Source organism: Nematolebias whitei, chromosome 5, assembly GCF_014905685.2.
Source record: "Nematolebias whitei isolate Nwh7 chromosome 5, NemWhi1, whole genome shotgun sequence".
NCBI lineage: Eukaryota > Metazoa > Chordata > Actinopteri > Cyprinodontiformes > Rivulidae > Nematolebias > Nematolebias whitei.
The window spans coordinates 23278703-23296596 of NC_056502.1; the positions used below are offsets into that span (position 1 = coordinate 23278703).

At 39.7% G+C, this 17894-nt stretch overlaps 1 long non-coding RNA gene across 1 annotated transcript in view; it reads left to right on the top strand.

Annotated features, from left to right (window-relative positions):
* The first annotated feature begins 4921 nt into the window (after positions 1-4921).
* LOC119409495 overlaps positions 4922-17894 on the top strand; it is a 28298-nt gene continuing 15325 nt past the window's right edge. The window contains exon 1 of the long non-coding RNA XR_005186787.1: positions 4922-4943. This is a non-coding gene — a long non-coding RNA (uncharacterized LOC119409495). The remainder of the gene's footprint in view (positions 4944-17894) is intronic.

The following is a 17894-nucleotide window of genomic DNA, read 5'->3' on the forward strand; positions in this document are numbered from 1 at the left end:
GAGTTTCAAGTATTTAGGGTATTAATTTTCAAAAGTCGACTCAGTACTAACTTCCATCCATTATCTTTACCCGCTTATTCCATTTTGGGTCACGGGGGTCGCTGGTGCCCATGTCCAGCAATCACTGTGCGAGGGGCGGGGTACACCCTGGACGGGTCGCAAGTCCATCACAGGGCCACATAGAGACAAACGAGACAAACAACCATTCACTCTCCCACTCACACCTAGGGACAATTTAGAGTTACCAATCAGCCTAACATGCATGTTTTTGGTCTGTGGGAGGAAACCGGAGTACCTGGAGAAAACCCACCATGCACGGAGAGAACATGCAAACTCCACCCAGAAGGCCCCTGGACCGGGGTTTGAACCAAGGACCTGCTCGCTGAGAGGCAGCAGCTCTACCAGTTGCACCACCGTGCTGCCCAGTACTAACTTGATCAACAATATTTTTCTCAGCTTGTCATTAAAGAAGGAACATCCTGTAACTACCCAACAAAGTTAAGTCAGGTCCTCTGGATGGTTTCTTTGTGTTGAAATGTTTCGTCTTTCAGCCAAAAGACTTGGTCAGTTCAAGGAGTCACAACAAACTCAGTCCAATAAGTAGCACACTCACAAAGTGGGCCAACTAGTTGGCTTTTTTCATCTGGATTATTGAGCATGAACTTTGATTTTTTTTAACCACTTTGGCCATGGCTGCCTCGGAGAAGTCGACGGGGGAGAGGGTGGACTCCAGAATCCATCTTATCACCATCAAACTGGTTGGTCCACTATGTGAGTGTGCTACTTATGAAACTGAGTTTGTTGTGGTTCCTCGGACTGATGAAGTTCTTTGGATGAAAGAAGAAACGTTTCAGCACAAAGAAACCATCCAGAGAACCTGACTTAACATTGTTGGATTTTTTTACCTGGATTATTAAGCATGAACTTTGATGTTTTGAATCATGTAACTACCTTTTTCTGTGTTTGTGATACTGTTAGCAAAATATCTCGTGAACCAGTGGGCTGATTTGAATGAAACTCACAAATAGTCATTTGATGCTCATCTACAACTGACTAACTTTTGGCATTAGGCTGATTCAAAATGGTTGCCACAGCTATTTGACATGAGTAAACACAAAAATGCCTAAATCTGTCATTTGTAGACATTAAGCTGAAATTTGGTGTGGTTGGTAAGAGTACAACACATATTTTAAGTGCTAACGGATCACACAAGATCTTTGTTTTAAGCTCCCGGGTGCAAGCTGGTGAGGGATTTGCATTCCTTCAGGGAACGCTAGTTCCATCTATAAACGAGCCTGACGTTTAGTGTTATATTTGGGATAAAAATACTTTTTTTATACATAAAAACATAATTTTTAAGTAAAGAAAAATTCACACTGTATTCTTAAAAAATGTCCCCCATGTTATTGACAGGACTAAAACTTACTGATTTTTGAACATTTAACATTTCAAATCTTTAACTTTGTCAGAAGTCATTTCCTTTATGTTTAATTTGTTTATGTCATGTGAAACTTTACTGTGAGGTGTGTTTTGAACCTTCACTTCTCCAGACTCAGGTGGTGTGGATTAAAAAGTTCAGGAACTGAACTGCTTTTCAGTTTACCGTGAGGCCCCCACTGGTCTGCTGTCAAATCCTCTCTTCTTACACCCCTCCTCCAATCCACCTGCTGCCTCAGCAAAGAAATCAGTCAAGGTGAGTAGACTTCCCAATTTTTTCTTTCAGAAAACAAGGGAAACAAGGAGCAGGAGAACAGCACAAGCACACATGGAGCACAAATGAGTTGTTTAATCAAGAAACATTTTGCTCGTGACTGAAGTTGCCATGGAGATTTTGTGCAACATGTGGAGCTGTGCTTAACAGTCTGACCTTAACCTTGCCCCCTTCACAACTGCATGCTTTCATGACAGATACATAGCTGTACCAACCCCCTTTAAATAAATAAAAAACACTAGAAGTGTATTTTCTGTTAAAATGCAGCGTAACAGCAGGATTTTTACGAAATATCCTGAAGAAGCTGAAACCAGACCTCTTACTAAAAGCTTTAAAATGCTAAACATAGCTAAAAGCCAAAAATAGCTAAATGCTAGCTTATATCAACAATTAAGCAAAATGCTAGCTAAACTAGCAAAACAATATCTAAAGCTAAAATTAACAAAAGCTAGCTACAAGCTGAATGTAGACAAATGTTAAAAGCTAAAAATCAAAAAGCTAAATAAAAGTAGCAAAAAGATAGCTGAAAGCTAAATGTAACAAAATAGTTGCTTAAAGCTAAATGTAGCAAATTGTAGCTTGAAGCAAAAAGCATCAGAGGTCTAGCTAAAAGCTTACAGTAGTAAAACACTAACTAAAAGCAACAAAAAATAGCTAAAGAAGAAGGCTACACAGAGGTCTGTTGGAGTCAGCTTCCCACCATCACAGACATTTACACCTCCAGATGCAGGAAGAGGGCCACCTGCATCATGAAGGACCCCACTCACCCAGCACACACACTTTTTGTCCCGCTCTCCTCAGGCAGGAGGTTGAGGAACATTGCAGAACCACTAGACTGAGGAACAGCTTCTACCCTGAGGCTGTTAGACTCATGAATCCCTAGTCAGGATTATCACTGTGAAAATTACTGTGGAAAAAAAAAACACTGAAAAAAAATCACTGTAATGCCACTTGGTCGTTGATATGTGCTGCTGACTATCCATGATGCTGATCTCATGCTGCTGATTTATTTCATGTTGCTGTGTTCATTCGTCCTCATCTGCTCATACAGACTCATGTTCATGCTGCTGTTTTTTGGTGCATTGTTTTGTACTATTAGTGCTTAGTGTATTCTTAGTTTAGCATATTTCTTAGTTCATATCTTAAATCTTACTACTGTTTTTCTTTACAGTTTGTATTTTTGTTGGATCTAACTGGGACCCTGTGTACATAATTTTGTTCCACCTCATGTGCCACATGTGATGTGAACGACAATAAAGACACCTTGACCTTTACATAAAGGCTAAAAGTAGCAGGGTGGCATGGTGGATCAGTTGGTAGAGCTGTTTCCTGTCAGCTAGAAGGTTGCCAGTTCAAATCCTGGACAGGGGCCTTTCTGGGTGGACTTTGCATGTTCTCTCCGTGCATGTGTGGGTTTCCTCCGGGTACTCTGGTTTCCTCCCACAGACCAAAAACATGCATGTTAGGCTGATTGGTAACTCTAAAATTATCCCTAGCTGTGAGTGAGAGTGAATGTTTGTCTCGTTTATCTCTATGTGTCCCTGTGATGGACTGGAGACCTGTCCAGGGTGTCCCCCATACAGTGACTGCTGGATATGGACACCAGCGACCCCAATGACCCAAAATGGAATAACCCTTTATTTATCCAGGTAGTCTCATTGAGCCACGAGAACTCATTTTCAAGAGAGACCTGTTTAGGGAGCAGATGGGGGTTGAGGGCCTTGCTCATGGGCCCAGAGTGGGGCAAATGAGGGTGGGGGCAGGTGTGGGTGCTTCACCTACCCCACCCACATTTTTGATGTTGTCGATACTAGGGCTTGAACCAGTGATCTTCGGATCACAGACCCACCGTCTCTAACCTCTGCGCCACCACTCCCCAATAAGCGGGTAAAGATAATGGATGGATGGCTAAAAGTAGCTAATGGCTAGTCAAAAACTAAAAATAGCATAAAAAGACACAAATAGAGCAAGTATGCAGCAGAATAAAGCAGATTTCAATGTGAGTAATAGTTTGGACAAAACTGAAGAGATCTCAGTTAATTTGTTTATTTAAAAAAGTATTAGTTTAATAAAGTTTTATATATTGAAAAGTATACAAATATCAAAAGTCACAGCACCCGCCTCCTTACTAAGTAGAATATTTGGGGATATGAACAGCTAAATTAGCTCCAAGTACAAAGCAATAGTGTGAAAGCTAACTCAGCAGTATTAATAGTAATCTATGGCAGACATTACTGGTTCCTTTATGAAGGTTCCAGCTCTGTTCGGATCATGCGTGGCTCTTTAGGTGTTGTGCATTATATGTATTTCTCAAGTGGATCCTCCAGGTCCTTGAAGCGCCATTTACAAATGTTTCCCCCTCCCCCATTCGCATTTCTCCTTCTGCCCCTTTTTGCCCCTCTGTCCTGTTCTGTCTCTCCTGCACTCTGTTTCCTGTGTGCTGGGGGCCAGCGGAGGGGAAGTACACCAAGAAAAGAAAAGCCCTCCCTGAGTTCAAGTGCACGGGCTCAACGACTCAGCTGGTTTTGGCAGAAGACTGAACGATGGCATGAAAACTAAGGAAGGGCAGAATATTCACCTACTGATGAGGTAGCTGTGCACATAGAATGGGCGTAATTTCATTAATAGAGGGAATTTTTTTAAAACTGCTAAGAGAAAAACAGGAAAAATATCCCCTCCCCTTTTTTCTCTCTCCTCGTATACTCCCTCCCAGCCTCAGCTCTCTCCCTCCCTCCTTCTCGCCTCTCCTTCATTCCTATCCTGCATGCATACAAACACGATGACTGATGTCTTCTACCTCCTCCTGCGCGCCCTGTTTTGTCAGCACCCTCTCTGCACCAGACTCCTCTGGATGTCACACATGGTGGAACTGGACCTGTGCAGTGTCTCCAGCACTTGCTGTCCCAGACACAAACTGAGCAGCAGCATCGGTGGACCAGCCTGCCTCTCACTTTACCGCCTGTGATTTTAGTCACTGCCTTTCCCTCCTGAGCTCCTCCTCACAGCACCGACTTCCTTTGTCCACAAGGCATGTTTCCTTTCAAACTGCTGAATGACACGGGGATGAAGAAAATTATGCGTGAGGAAGAGATGAGGAGGCAGCAGTGACTAAAATGTGACACTGCTGGTGGGTGAGAGAGCTGTAAGTCAGGAAAAAAGACAAAAAAAGATAAGGATATGGGAGCAGAGAGGAAAATATCAAGCTGGAATCAGAAATGAAGCAGAGAAAAAGGTAAAAATGCAACTCAATTTTTGATAATAGTTCATAAACCCTCTTTTAAATTGTCGTTTTAAACAAAAAGTAAATTATCCACGCGTTTTTCTTGAGAATGTGTTTGCGTTGGTGCGTTAAATCCTACTCTTTTCTCCTGCTTTAGATCGTCTCTTGTCTTGTAATCCAGCCTTGCCGTTCCCTGGCAGAACAAATGCACGTTGGCTTAAAGTGAACTTGCCTGAAAACAAGTTTAGCTCGAGCTGAAAGGCTTGATGTTGGGGCCCAGCTGCGAGGCTGAAGGCTTGAGACGCTCATTTTTGTGCCCTCGTTGTGTCAGTAATGTAACTGTTAACGCTTGCTGTGCTATCATCGTGTTGCGTGACCCATTTTTAATATCTGGTGTTCAACTTCCAGCTGATGTGAAACCAAAGAGCAACAAAAAGAATTTGAATTATTCAACCATCATCCTCCCAACTCTGGAATCAACACGTCCCACCCTCCACTTCCCGTCACTGTTTGTTTTTGGTCTCAGTATGAATCCCTGCTATGCTGCTGCTCGCAACCAGAGCTCATCTGAGCGTTTTTCAGTATCGACCAAGTCTGCACTTACTGTACGAAACAGCTTTGTGCTCTGCACCTTGTGCAAAGCTGCCTCCATTGTTTCATCTTGACGAGCGATCCTTCGCACGCTCCGTGAAATCTCTTCGTTCTCATTCGTGCTCTTCCTAAGTCTGTGCATCTCCATAGTGACTACTACCTCCATCATACTCCAGCATGTAAGCTAACAAAGATCCCCCTCTTGTCTTTTGTATTACAGTGCTCCATTCAACAGAAAACAAAAATAGGGATTTTCCAATAGGTGGGGTGGAGGTATGTGTGAAGATTAGAGTAGTTTTCAGCACTGATAGTGACAGTAGACTTGAACGGATGACCTTGATGAAGAATTTGCCAGGTTTTCACAAAGGCTGCAAAAAAAAGAAGAACAAAAAAAACCCCGAAGTTGAGCAGGGTTTATTTGATTTATTTTGTCTTTTGGAGATAAACCAAAGAGAAACTCGGTTATTAACTTTATACTTTTCAAATGCATAAAACTAAACTAACTATGCTTGTGTTTAAAAGCGCTATTTTTTTATTTTAGTAATCATTTGTGTTGGATTCTTAAAATAAAATTATACAGTAATAGTAATAAAATATGGAAAATAAAAGACAGAACTTGTACTAATTGATACAATATTAACTAATTGAGTTTTTACAGTCATTAAGACTTTTAACCCTTTTTAGTTAATATAAACACGTTTAACTATACATTTAGTCATTAATGATTTTTATAAGGTGATCAGTGCACATAAATTATCTAAAATTATAGTAATGAATTGTATATAGTGTTATAGCTTCACAAAGGCGTTTTTGTGCAACACAAATATAAATGACCCTTGCAAAGCTGCTCATTTTGTTTTCAGTTAATTGATTTAAACACAACATTTAAAAAAAATGCATTTTAATCTCAGTTGTTGTTTTCACCTTGCTAAACAACAAACAGTTGTCATCAAATTGAACAAAAGGCAAAAAGTATTCATGTTTAATTGGTGAGAGGGAGACAGTTCTCTATTACTGATGTAGTTGGATACCTTTTGTTATACTGATGCATGCTCGATAATCCAGGTGGATAAATCTAACGAGATTAAGTCCAGTCCTCTGGACGGATTCTTCTGTACTATCTTTTTTGGTATTTTTCTGACCACTTCAGCTCTAAAAATATCTGAAAAAAAATTGGGATGATTATGCAGGAGAGTGACCTTAATGCCTGTGTGAGCGAGCGCTGTGATGTTCTCTCTCAGTGACAGCCTGAGGAGGCATGACAACAGCCACAGTAATGATTTGTGGTACTTATCCTTTACAGCTGTTTGGGAGCGATCACTCTGCACCCGCTGACCCTCATACACCTAACAGTTAACACTTTACAGGGTTATTTTCTTCTTCTTCATATAAATAAATGTTTTTTGTTCTAACTTTTTTAATTGTTGTGGACAAAATGGTCCAATATTGACTTCCTTTATAATTTTGTATCATTTTATTATGTATTTTACACATACGGTTCACAAAAATATTCAGTTTGGCTACAAATTGTTCAAATCTATTGAAGTGGACATATGTGGGAAGGTTATGAACATAAATATCCTACCTGTTGTAGATAGCTCTTTGATTGACCTCAGTTTGGAGAAATAGTTAAAATCTAATTGACAAGACAATCTAAGAACTAGTCAGAGTGACACCAAGACTAAAGTGGATGGCTGCCATTTAAACTACAACCTCAAAACTCTTGTAGTGGATCACGTGAATGCAGTTTTATAAACCTTTACATAACTGTCAGTTTCAAATTACAGGGTTTTTCTGACAGAAATATTATGATATGTCTGCCAGAAGTGCCCCAGCCTGCACCAAAAATGCTACTTTTAGCTGTTATTTCTAGCAGGTATGGCAAATAATCAGTTTTGTGTAAAGGAAAAATAATAATTTACATTTGACAGCAATGTAAACATTTTTATAAATTAGCATTTGCATAAAACATTTTGACATTTTTGAGATTGGAGTTGTTTTACGACTGCAGCTCTACCTTGATGTTGGCTTCCTTATCAAGCTGGTGAGAAATAAACTTTTTAAACTCAATTTCTCCAAACTGAGCTTATTCAATGTCTTATTTCTGGTAAAATATTAATTGTTAACCTATCCAGGACTCTACGTCAAAAGATCTGAATTGTCTCTTTAACATATTTGTGCTCATTTCAATGAATCAAAAGTTATATATTTGCTGGTCTAAAAGAAGAAGAAGCCTGAAGCACTGGTGGTGAACGGCTAAAATCAAAAAAGCTTTTATTCATATCACAACACTGACTGAGCTGAGCATTTGAAACGTTCAGCGCTTCACCACGGGGCCACTTTGATGTCACAATACTGAATACTTTGGCAGAAATAATGGATTGCCATGGGTTTCACAATAAAAAGAATCCAACGGTTACTTAAAACCTTTTCAACTCAACGCTGCCACTTACTGATCCCAGCACATCTAAACATTTGAGTGGACAGGAAGCCATTAATGTGCTTCACTTTATAAAACATAACTCGCCCTTCGCTATCAATTATGTAGTTCTGGTGTGAAAGAGATGGGAAAAGGGCCACACATGGCAGGCTGTGAGGTCCGGCTTTGAGAGAAAGCGCTGCACCACGTGACTGTGGATGTGTTCGCGCTCTCTCACGGCCCGACTGAGAGCTTTTCCCCACGGACCCAGTGTTCCAGTTGCATCAGTGTTTGTCTGCCTTCTCTAGGACGTGGGGGCTGAAATGGGGCTGAAACTGAGAGAGCTCCATCTGGATACCCAAAGGGCTTTTCTACATTAGCATGGAGCCGATAATACTTCTTTCTATTGCACAAGACCCAAAAGTCCCGCACCAGTTGAAATCTGTAGCTGGTCTTATGTTTCCTGCTGCAAGAGGCAATTGTTTAAGTTGTTTTTTGTTATTTAAAACCCATTTCTTAAAAGAATGCAAGGCCCACTGCCTTTCATGCAAGAGCTTTACACTCAAATAATTTTATAGTGAGAAATAAAGGAGTTTTAGTTATTTTGGTTAAACAAGACATCTAGTGTGATCTCAGTTTTTGCAGGATGTGTTGTGAATGGCCCTCAACTATGACCAAACCAAATTTTAGCACAGTATTAAAAAATACCTACAAGGTATAACCATTTTTGAACTGGTTCAAGGTTTTTTATTGGCATTTGCATCACATCTGGTACATGAGGTGGAACGAAGCAGCACAGATGAAGTGACACCAATTAAAGTCGCATTGCTGTGATTTTCCTGATTAGGGATTTATGAGTCTAACAGCTTTAGGGTAGAAGCTGTTTATCAGTCTGGAGCGCATCAAACTCAAGGCCCCGGGGCCAAATGTGGCCTTTGTTGACATCTTATCTTGCCTCCAAGATGATATGTAAAATGGAAAATACTTTTTTCACTTGAATTTTTTTCAGTAATCTTTACTTATCAGAATCAGAATAAACATTATGATGTCAAAAGTGCAACAGAGAACGTCAAATGAGACCAATCAAACGCATTTTTGAGGAACTTGCAACCAAAAAAAGATGTTGGGTATCTAACTTGAGTTAATGTAAAATCTGAAACTGGCCTTTAGTTTGAAAAAGGTTTTAATTTTGGCCCCCTTCTGTAAGTGAGTTTGACACCCCTGGTTTAGTGGTTCTACACTTAATGCTCCGCAACCTCCTGCCTGAGGGAAGCAGGGCTGCCCTCAGGGCTGTGTGTTGAGCCCCCTCATGTTCACTCTGGGCTGACGTCAAAAGTTAGTCAGTTGTAGATGTACGTCTAATAAATGCTTTCTATGAGTTTCATTAAAACTAGTCCAGTGGTTTATGGGATATTTTACTAACAGACCGATAAGGTTAACTCCAACAGTTAATGCCAAGGTTTTAAACAAATATATCACACATTGTGTTGCACTTAATGTTTGTGTTGGGGGCGTTGCCAAGCCACTATAACTCCAAACTTTCATGTGATAGCTGTAAAATCTGCAGTTACAATTTTACAGCTAGTCAATGGCAAAGTTGCATATCAAACACACACACAAAAAGGAAAAAAAACATTATCCCTTCACCTTCATTGGTCAGTAATAACAATAATGGAATGGGATTAATTGTTTTACAGTACATGAAATAACTATTATTACTTCCAAATTTACTTCATCACCAAATACAACATGTTTCATGCTTAATTACATAAAAATAATATTTCCAATTGTTTATTAGAAGATTTGCAATACACTACCAATTGTTTTTTTTTTCACTTTACTTTTGTTGGTTAAATTTACACTTGAGTAGAATACTTTTCATTCATTCAACCTTTATTTATAGGTTAGTCCCATTGAACCTCACAGTAGACAACAAAGACAAAAGAGACAAGACAATCATATAAGAAAACATACAAATTGAGAAGAACAAATGAAAAAAAATGGTATTTAAAAAAAAAAAGCTAGCGCTGTAGAATACAGGAACATGCCTGCATTGGTTCATATCATATTATTGTCATATATACATATTATTTTTACATATTACAGTAGTCTCTCGCTACTTCATGGTTCGTTTTTCATACTTGGATTATTTTAAATCCAATTCCTTTTTTTTTTTTTTACATTTCAGCATTACACTGACAGTCAACAGATTAAAGAGGATTATTTGAAGTAGTAAGTCAACACGACCACTGCACCAAAATATTAACTATAATCACTATAATTATGACTGGCATGATGATGCCACATATTTGATAAAGGTACAAGAAAGGCATACTTGGGTGCAGTTAGTGCATCAGAGATCTGACAAGTTGCACACTAATGTGCTCGTTATTTTTCACTCACAAACTATGCTATGTGAAACAGAATACCCAAAGTGAATGTTGTAAAATAGAGTACTTTTTGTCCAAATCCAAGATGTCAGCTAATTGTTCGTTTTCAGAGAAGACTAATTTTTCCCCCCAAACCTGGTTTAGGTGACTAAATCAAACCTAAAAACACAATTAGTTGAAATGAACAAAGCATGAAAAAGTAAACGTTAAAAAACTTTTTTTTCTTTCTAAATTACAACTTCAACATCATAGTTCAAAATTCTGCAAATTAATCCCCCACCGGCCCTCCAACCTCCCCGTTGTTATAACCTTTTGGCAGCAACTAAGGTTTCACTGTGATGGGTTGTTATTTTTTACTCTAAAATTAGGACATAGCAGTCGGAGTGTCTGGTCTTTTTTCAGCTGGCTGACAACATAAAAAGAAAAATGCTTTCATTACTAACTTCATCTGAAAGTGTTGCAACGCCGAGCCTGAAAGTCTGTGGAAAAACTTGCTCTAAACAATAAGAATTCTTTATATTTATCATTTCAGAAATTCATGAAATTCCTAAACGAAATCTGTCTATATTCTGCCAAGACTGGGGGGCATCTAGACATACTGTATGTAAAATAGGAGCCTTTTGCTTTTATGATGCTTAAGTTCATTGAACATATTTCCAGGCTGGCTGTGTGGGCAGTTTAGCTTCAGAAGGAGTGATGCTGATTGATCCTGGCTTCATTTTAACATACACTTTTTAATGCCTTTTTTGGAATAAGTCAAATAATGGATATTTATGTTGTGCAGATCTGTGAAAATATAGATCTAAATAACCAGTCAAAAAGATTTTCTCCTAATTTTGTTTGGAAACACTGCAAATAAATGATGAAACGTTTGTTTTTGGTGTCTAATATTGGGGAAACAGCTGTTTATGACACCCAAGAGAGAACGACTTATGTTTATAAAAAAGATGAAGCTGGCTTATGGATTAATACCTCACTTCTGTGTATGTTGAGATTACCATCATGGTGTTGGAAGGGAACGTTTTATATACTTTTCCTTCCTTCCTTCCTTCTTTCGTTGAGTTGATATCAAAGATGGGTTTCCTGATGGAGTGGCCAGATGGCTGCCGGGTGTGTTCAGGAGCAGACAGAGGTGGTGAGGTGGGGGTTAATATTTGCAGGAATGTGTTTGGAGTCAGCAGTGAGAATTCCTCAGTTCAACATTAGTAGGTCACAGTGTTTCCTCGTTGCCCTCCTATATCAATCCCCTTGTGCCCGTCTCTTTCCTTCTCCACCACCCTCTTGTCTGTAACGACACACACCGCACATTTCTTTTTTTTTTTTTTATCTGCAGGCTTTCTTTCAACTTTTCATCCTCACAATTTCCCGTCTTTTTTTCTTCAGATGTCTCCCAGTCATCTTTAGCGCCTTGGTGGGAGTGTTGGGTGAAAGGCTAGAATTAGTGAAACTGTGTGAGCGTGATCAATGGTTCTCACTCCTGCTGGGAGTTTTTTGTCGCACGAAATCAGAATGATCAATTACTGTAGATTGAATAAAATCAGGACAAAAGTCATTGTGGCTGCAAACCCATTTACTTGAAATGCAGCAAAATGTATGTGGAATTATTATTATTATTATTATTATTATTAGAGTCATCATTGCATAAACCAAGTTTTCAGACTCACACACGTCTTTTTGCAATGATGACTGTCTTAAAACAGCCAGAAAGACAACTTTACGAGTGTCAAGACATGATGTGCCAGTCCCCTGGACGTCCATGTAAAATAGTTATGTTGTGTATTTCGCTTACATTTGCTCAACATTTAAAGCAGCGGGTATTCAACATGTATAAGACTTAAACATGGCAGGGTTTGATTTTTTGTTTGTTTTATGATCATGTTTCTACAAATGACGTGACAAAAACAGTAAGTGAGACCAGATTAACTAATATCAAGTAAAAAAAAAAATTGTGTGGAGATCTTTTGGAAAGGAGCACTATTACCACACTATTGAGGACTAAACTTTACCTACTCGAAACTGTCAGCTCTGATCAGAAATGTCCCTTAGGTACTTTAAGATTTAAGCTTAAAACCCCTCAAAGAGTCATTTCAAACAGACTGAGGAAACTGATAGCCTTGAATCGTTCAAGCTTATTAATTCGAACGAGTAAAAGCAGCTAATTATGTATCATTTGTAAATGATTACATATATAGGGAAAGAACATTTTACTCTATTGAGTCATTTGGTCTACAAGTTGTTTCTTAAAAATACTTTTAATACGGATAAGAAGTAAAAAATAAGTTACTGTAAAAATTGCCAGTTTTGACTTCCGAACAAAATACCTGTGTTATTCAAACAACACCCAAGTTTGATTTCTTTGAGTGGAAGTTGAGCAGGACGAGGTTTATCTGGCTGAAGTGAACCTTCAGAAACCAGAGGAGCTGAAATCAAATATACAACACACATTTGAGCTTTGTCTGTTATTCTTTAGGTTATTTTCCCATACGGAAAAAAACATAATTACTTAACACGAAATTGGACACTTAAATAAAGTATAAAGTACATATCCAACAACATTCAGTCAGGTCATCTGGACAATTTCTTTTTTTGTTGAGATGTTTCGTCCTTCATCCTTCATTGAGCATGAACTTTGATGTTTTGAACCACTTTGGCTATGGCTGCCTCAGAGGAGTCGACAGGGGAGAGGGCGGACTCCAGAAACCATCTTATCACCTGCAAATTGGTTGGTCCACTATGTGGGTGTGCTGCTTGTGGGACTTAGTTTGTTGTGGCTCCTCACACTGATGAAGTCCTTTGGATGAAGGACGAAACATCTCAACAAAAAAAAAAAAAAAAAAACGTCCAGAGGACCTGACTGAACTTGGATTATTGAGCATGAACTTTGATATAAAATACATCATTCTGTCTTTGAAGAACTAAAAGGTGAGTCAGCTGCTGCTTCATCTTCTACTTCCTGCTTTGCAATTGTCTGAGCATGCACAGATATGGATGTTGTTCAGTTATTTAAACAAAAAAGACAATTTTCCAAATACTTGGTCAATGTAGTTTCAAGTGAGTGCTGAGATTTTTCAGCTCATCAGCTTTCCGGAAGTCGTAGCATTAGTTTGCTCTTCTACCTCTTCAAGTCACGAACATCTTGAAAGTCAACAAAAAAGGTTAAATCATGTCATCTGGACCATTTTGGTTTAAATGAGAAACCAACAGAGTCCATGCTCAATAATCCAGGCATACAATCCAACAATTTTCAGTCAGGTCATAAAGTGAGAAACGTTTCGTCCCCCATCCAGAGGACTTCCTCAGTCTACGGCCTCCCAACCAGATCTGTCCCATAAGTAGCCTTCACTGCTGTGTTTCACACCAACCTCCTGTTGGAATCTCAAAAGTAAGCTTTTAAAACGTGAAAATCAATCATCGTGTACAACAATCAAATGTTTTAGACCAGATCACAGAAACAGTCTGAGGACAACCAAGGCCAAAGTGGTTCAGAAAAAGTGTAAGCTCAATCATCCAGGTAGATAACAAGAAAAAAGGTTAAGTCATGTCATCTGGACCTGTTTTTTTTTTTACCATCTTGATGGTCAATTAACAGTTGTCAAGCAGAGAAAAGTGCATGTGCCCTCAGCATATGAATTTACTGACAGAGGCTTGAAGTGTCACTACATCTCCTCTGGTAACATATTGATGGTGTTCACAAGGCTCCCCATTACACTGTGCAGTGATAGACACGCTCTGCGATGGTGCTGGAGGTGTCTGCATCGCACATCGTCTCCCTCAAGCGTGCCAGCTCCCTGGTGCCAGACAGGAGGAGGAGGCGGAGGAGGAGGGGGTGAGAACGCTGTGAAGACAGAAGGGGAAAATAAAGATGAAGGCATAAAAGAAACAGGTTGTCTGAGGGGTACAGAGAGGAGTGGGTGAACATCAAGACGGAGAGCGTCTGAGGGAGGAGGAAAGGCCTTGATGAAAGGGAACAAAAGGAGGTGAAGAAAGCAAAATGAGGCGGGATTATTTGCATTTATTGTCAGTGGGCTGAGTGAATCATTAAAAAAATATGGTTCACATAGTTCCGTGGCTTCTTTGATCAAGTGAAATACTCTTTTGAAGCATAACACGTAAATCTAACGTCCAACGAAACTGTTCCCGAGTCAAGGTTGAACAGGTTCGTATGGTGGAAGTGAAACCTGCCGTTCTTCTGGTCAGTGCGGGTCAACGGGGTCAGGCTTGTAAGATGAAAGGAGAGGCTTCGGTTGGTTGAGTCCAAAGGGGGGAAGGAGAGGTCAGGAAGTGGCCCCCCAGCAAAAACACCAGACTCATTGTTCAAGTTCAAGGTAACACTGAATGAGGTTTTTATTCACTCGGCTCAGCCTGGCAGCCTGTGACGAGGAGGGATTTCAAAAAAGGCCCATAATTAGAGGAAAACATCGCCCTTGGCATCATCTGACGCGGGTGTCATGCTGTTATAATTGTAAACTAATTATGCGGCTTTTATCTATTTAATTAGACGGTTTTGATGCTGACTTGAGGGAGCGTTTGGAAAGGAAAAACCTCCTTGAAATCTTACGTTTAAAGCGCGACCTGCGCTCAGGTGCCCCCCTTCAGACAATGAACAAGGTCACAGCCAGAGGGTCAGATGTCAGGGAGGCTGTCTCCCCCACCATCCTCCCTCCTTTCCTCTATGTTGTGTCTGCTCAGTCGTCAGCTCCTCATTAAGTCCTCACAGGGGGATTTCCTGTTCGCCTCCTTCACTTCCCCATTCCTGCTCAAAAAAAAATAAAAATGGAGCGGCGTATTAGCTCTTTTAACAAAGCATGAATAATTAAACCCTTCGCAGTTTCTGTGCTTGTGAACGAACGGCTTAAAGGTTGTAACTGCGCACTCGGAATGCAGGAGCTGCAGTCGGAGCAGCAGAAGCCGAAGCTTTGGGAAGTTGAGGCCTGTAATTGATAACTTTGTGCTCTCACTAAAATACAGTACAACACACACACAGATAGAGGCGCATAATTCAGCGTCTGACTCACTCCCTTTAACAGAAAGTCAATAACAATACAGGAATGATTAATCAGTCTCTCTGTGGCCCCTCCCTCAGTGCTCACCACCTTCCACTCTCTCGCCTCAACCCCTCTCGCCCTCTCTCAGCTCTCTATTGATCTGAATGCATTTGCCTCCCATTTAACCGTTAGCATCCCTCCCCCATCGCGTATGCGCCACCACTGCATTGAGCGGCCACAAAGAACCTTTTACGCACGAGTGTCTTACATGTGCACAAACACATGCGTGTGTGCCGCACACACCAATGCAGCGTGCACAGCCGTCTGACACTACTGTAGGTGCTACTCAACTATTGCACCGAGGGATTTGGCTTGATTATTCTGGGCTGCAAATTAGTAGGGTCCATTTCACATCGCAGGTGCACTGGGTGTGTGTGCATGTGCACACTCGCCTCGGGACAAAGCAAAGTTCTTAAAGGTTTTAACTGGCAGCCCCCTTCTTGCCATTCTGCTTGGTGGCACACAGGTTGCCATGACACCAGACTGTTTTGTCTGCCCTTTGACCTCTTTAAGGGGTCCTGTGGTAAATCAGGCATTACATGTGAGGGGCAAATAGAAGGGAGGAGGGGGGATGAGGGGGAGGTGGGACATTTCCTCTTTAAAGATGAAGTCCAAAGGGTTCCACTATACATCCGCTTTGTAGCGAGCAGAAGGTGGGGAGCCTCTGAGAGGCTCGCAGCGAAACAAAGACACATGTGCACATGCAGGCATGGCAGCTCAGCGAGAGTAAATGAACCAGGCTGGAGCTCCCAGGAGGTGGGGAGTTATTATGCTCATTGTGCAGTCGGCCAGCTAAAGCTGCTTCTTTTGAAGTTATATTTATCAAGCCGGAGCAGGAGGCTCAGCGCTCCGAGCTGGTGCATTGCTTTGTCCACACTGCAAACTGCATGTGTGCACTCAAATAGCTCTTAATTTTTTTTCTTCTTCTTCTTTCTTTCTTTTCAGGATGTGAACACCCTCAAAATGTTTATCCAAAGGATCTTAGAATTAGATTTGGCGCTGCTGCTTTGCGTCCACCTTCAGCTGATACCTTCCAGCAGTGAAGGCAGAAGTGATTGTGTCTGACAAAGTTAAGATCAGCGCTATTTTACTGCAGATCATGTTCGGATGTTTGCAAATATCCAAACACAACTCTCAGGAAGCACAATAAACTGAGCATTCTTTAAAAGTTATTTCAGGAACTCAGCTGTGGAAATTGCTTTTTGCACTATTAATTCCTCTTTTCTACAGGCCATAATGTTATTTTTACACAAGAATAATTTAATTTATCCCTGTGTTAATACAGTTTAATCACTTGTATTCATCATATTCATCACAAAATGATGACTTTAAAACATTTTCTTTTGTGTCCTTATTGCATAAAGAGCAGAAAGTGTCTGAATGTTTATGAAGCGTTCACACAACTGTGATCCGTTTTTCTTCCGAATGTTTTTTGACGTGATTCTTGTCCCGCAGTTTTCAAGTTACTTCAACAAATCATGCATCAAAACATTCAGCTCGTTCAGAAGAAGGGTGCTCTATGACTTTTGGTATTGGTTCAACTTTAGCTTTTTTAAATATGTAGCCTTTTTGCCACCTTTTTCCGTAGAAAATGAATTGAGCTCATTTTACATCCTTCAAATCTTTAGATCTGTTTACAAGCTTTTACTGCTCCTTTCACATTTTGTTCTGGTTCAGTGTGCAAATTGAAAAAAAAAATTCAGCTACTTTCTGCTACTTTCAGCTGTTTTGTGCTCCTTTCAGATTCTTTCTGCTAACTACAACGTTTTTGTGCTTCTTCAAATTTTTTTCTGCTAATTTCAGCTTGTTATGCTCCTTTCAGCTCTTTTCTGCAAGTTTCAGCTTTTTCTACTATTTCAGCTACTATATAGCTGTTTTATGCAAATTTAAGCTTTTTCAACTAATTCAGCATTTTTTGCATTTCAACTTTTTTCAGTCTAATTCAACAAAAATGTGCTCTGTCCACTTCCTTCTTGTAATTTCAGCTTCTTTCTGCTCTTTTAGCTCTTTTTCATCTGTTTTTTGCTCATTTTAGTTCTTTTCATATAATTTCCACTTTTGTGTGCTCAAGTTTGGTTCTTTCAGCCTAATTGGACAAACCTGTTATTTTTTGCTTTCTTATGCTAATTTAAGCTTGTTCTTTATTTTCAGCTACTTTTTTTAAGCTAATTTCAGCTGTTTTCAGCTAAATTAATTTTTTTGTGGTAATTTATATTACTTTTAGTTTAATTAACTTCTTTCTGCTAATTTCATCTTGTTATGAAATTAATTTCATTGCACTTTTTTGAATTGACAATAAAGGTTGATTCTGATTCTGATTCTGGTTATGCTCCTTTCAGCTTTTTTTTCTACTAAATTCAGAAATTTCGGCTATTTCAGCTACTTTAGCTGTTTTTGTGCTAAATTTGGATTTTTTTTTTTTATTCCAAATTTTTTTGCTCGTTTCAGCTCTTTCCACTACCTTCTGGTAGTTTAGGCTTCTTTCTGCCTTTTCAGCTTTTTTTTTTTTTTTGGGGGG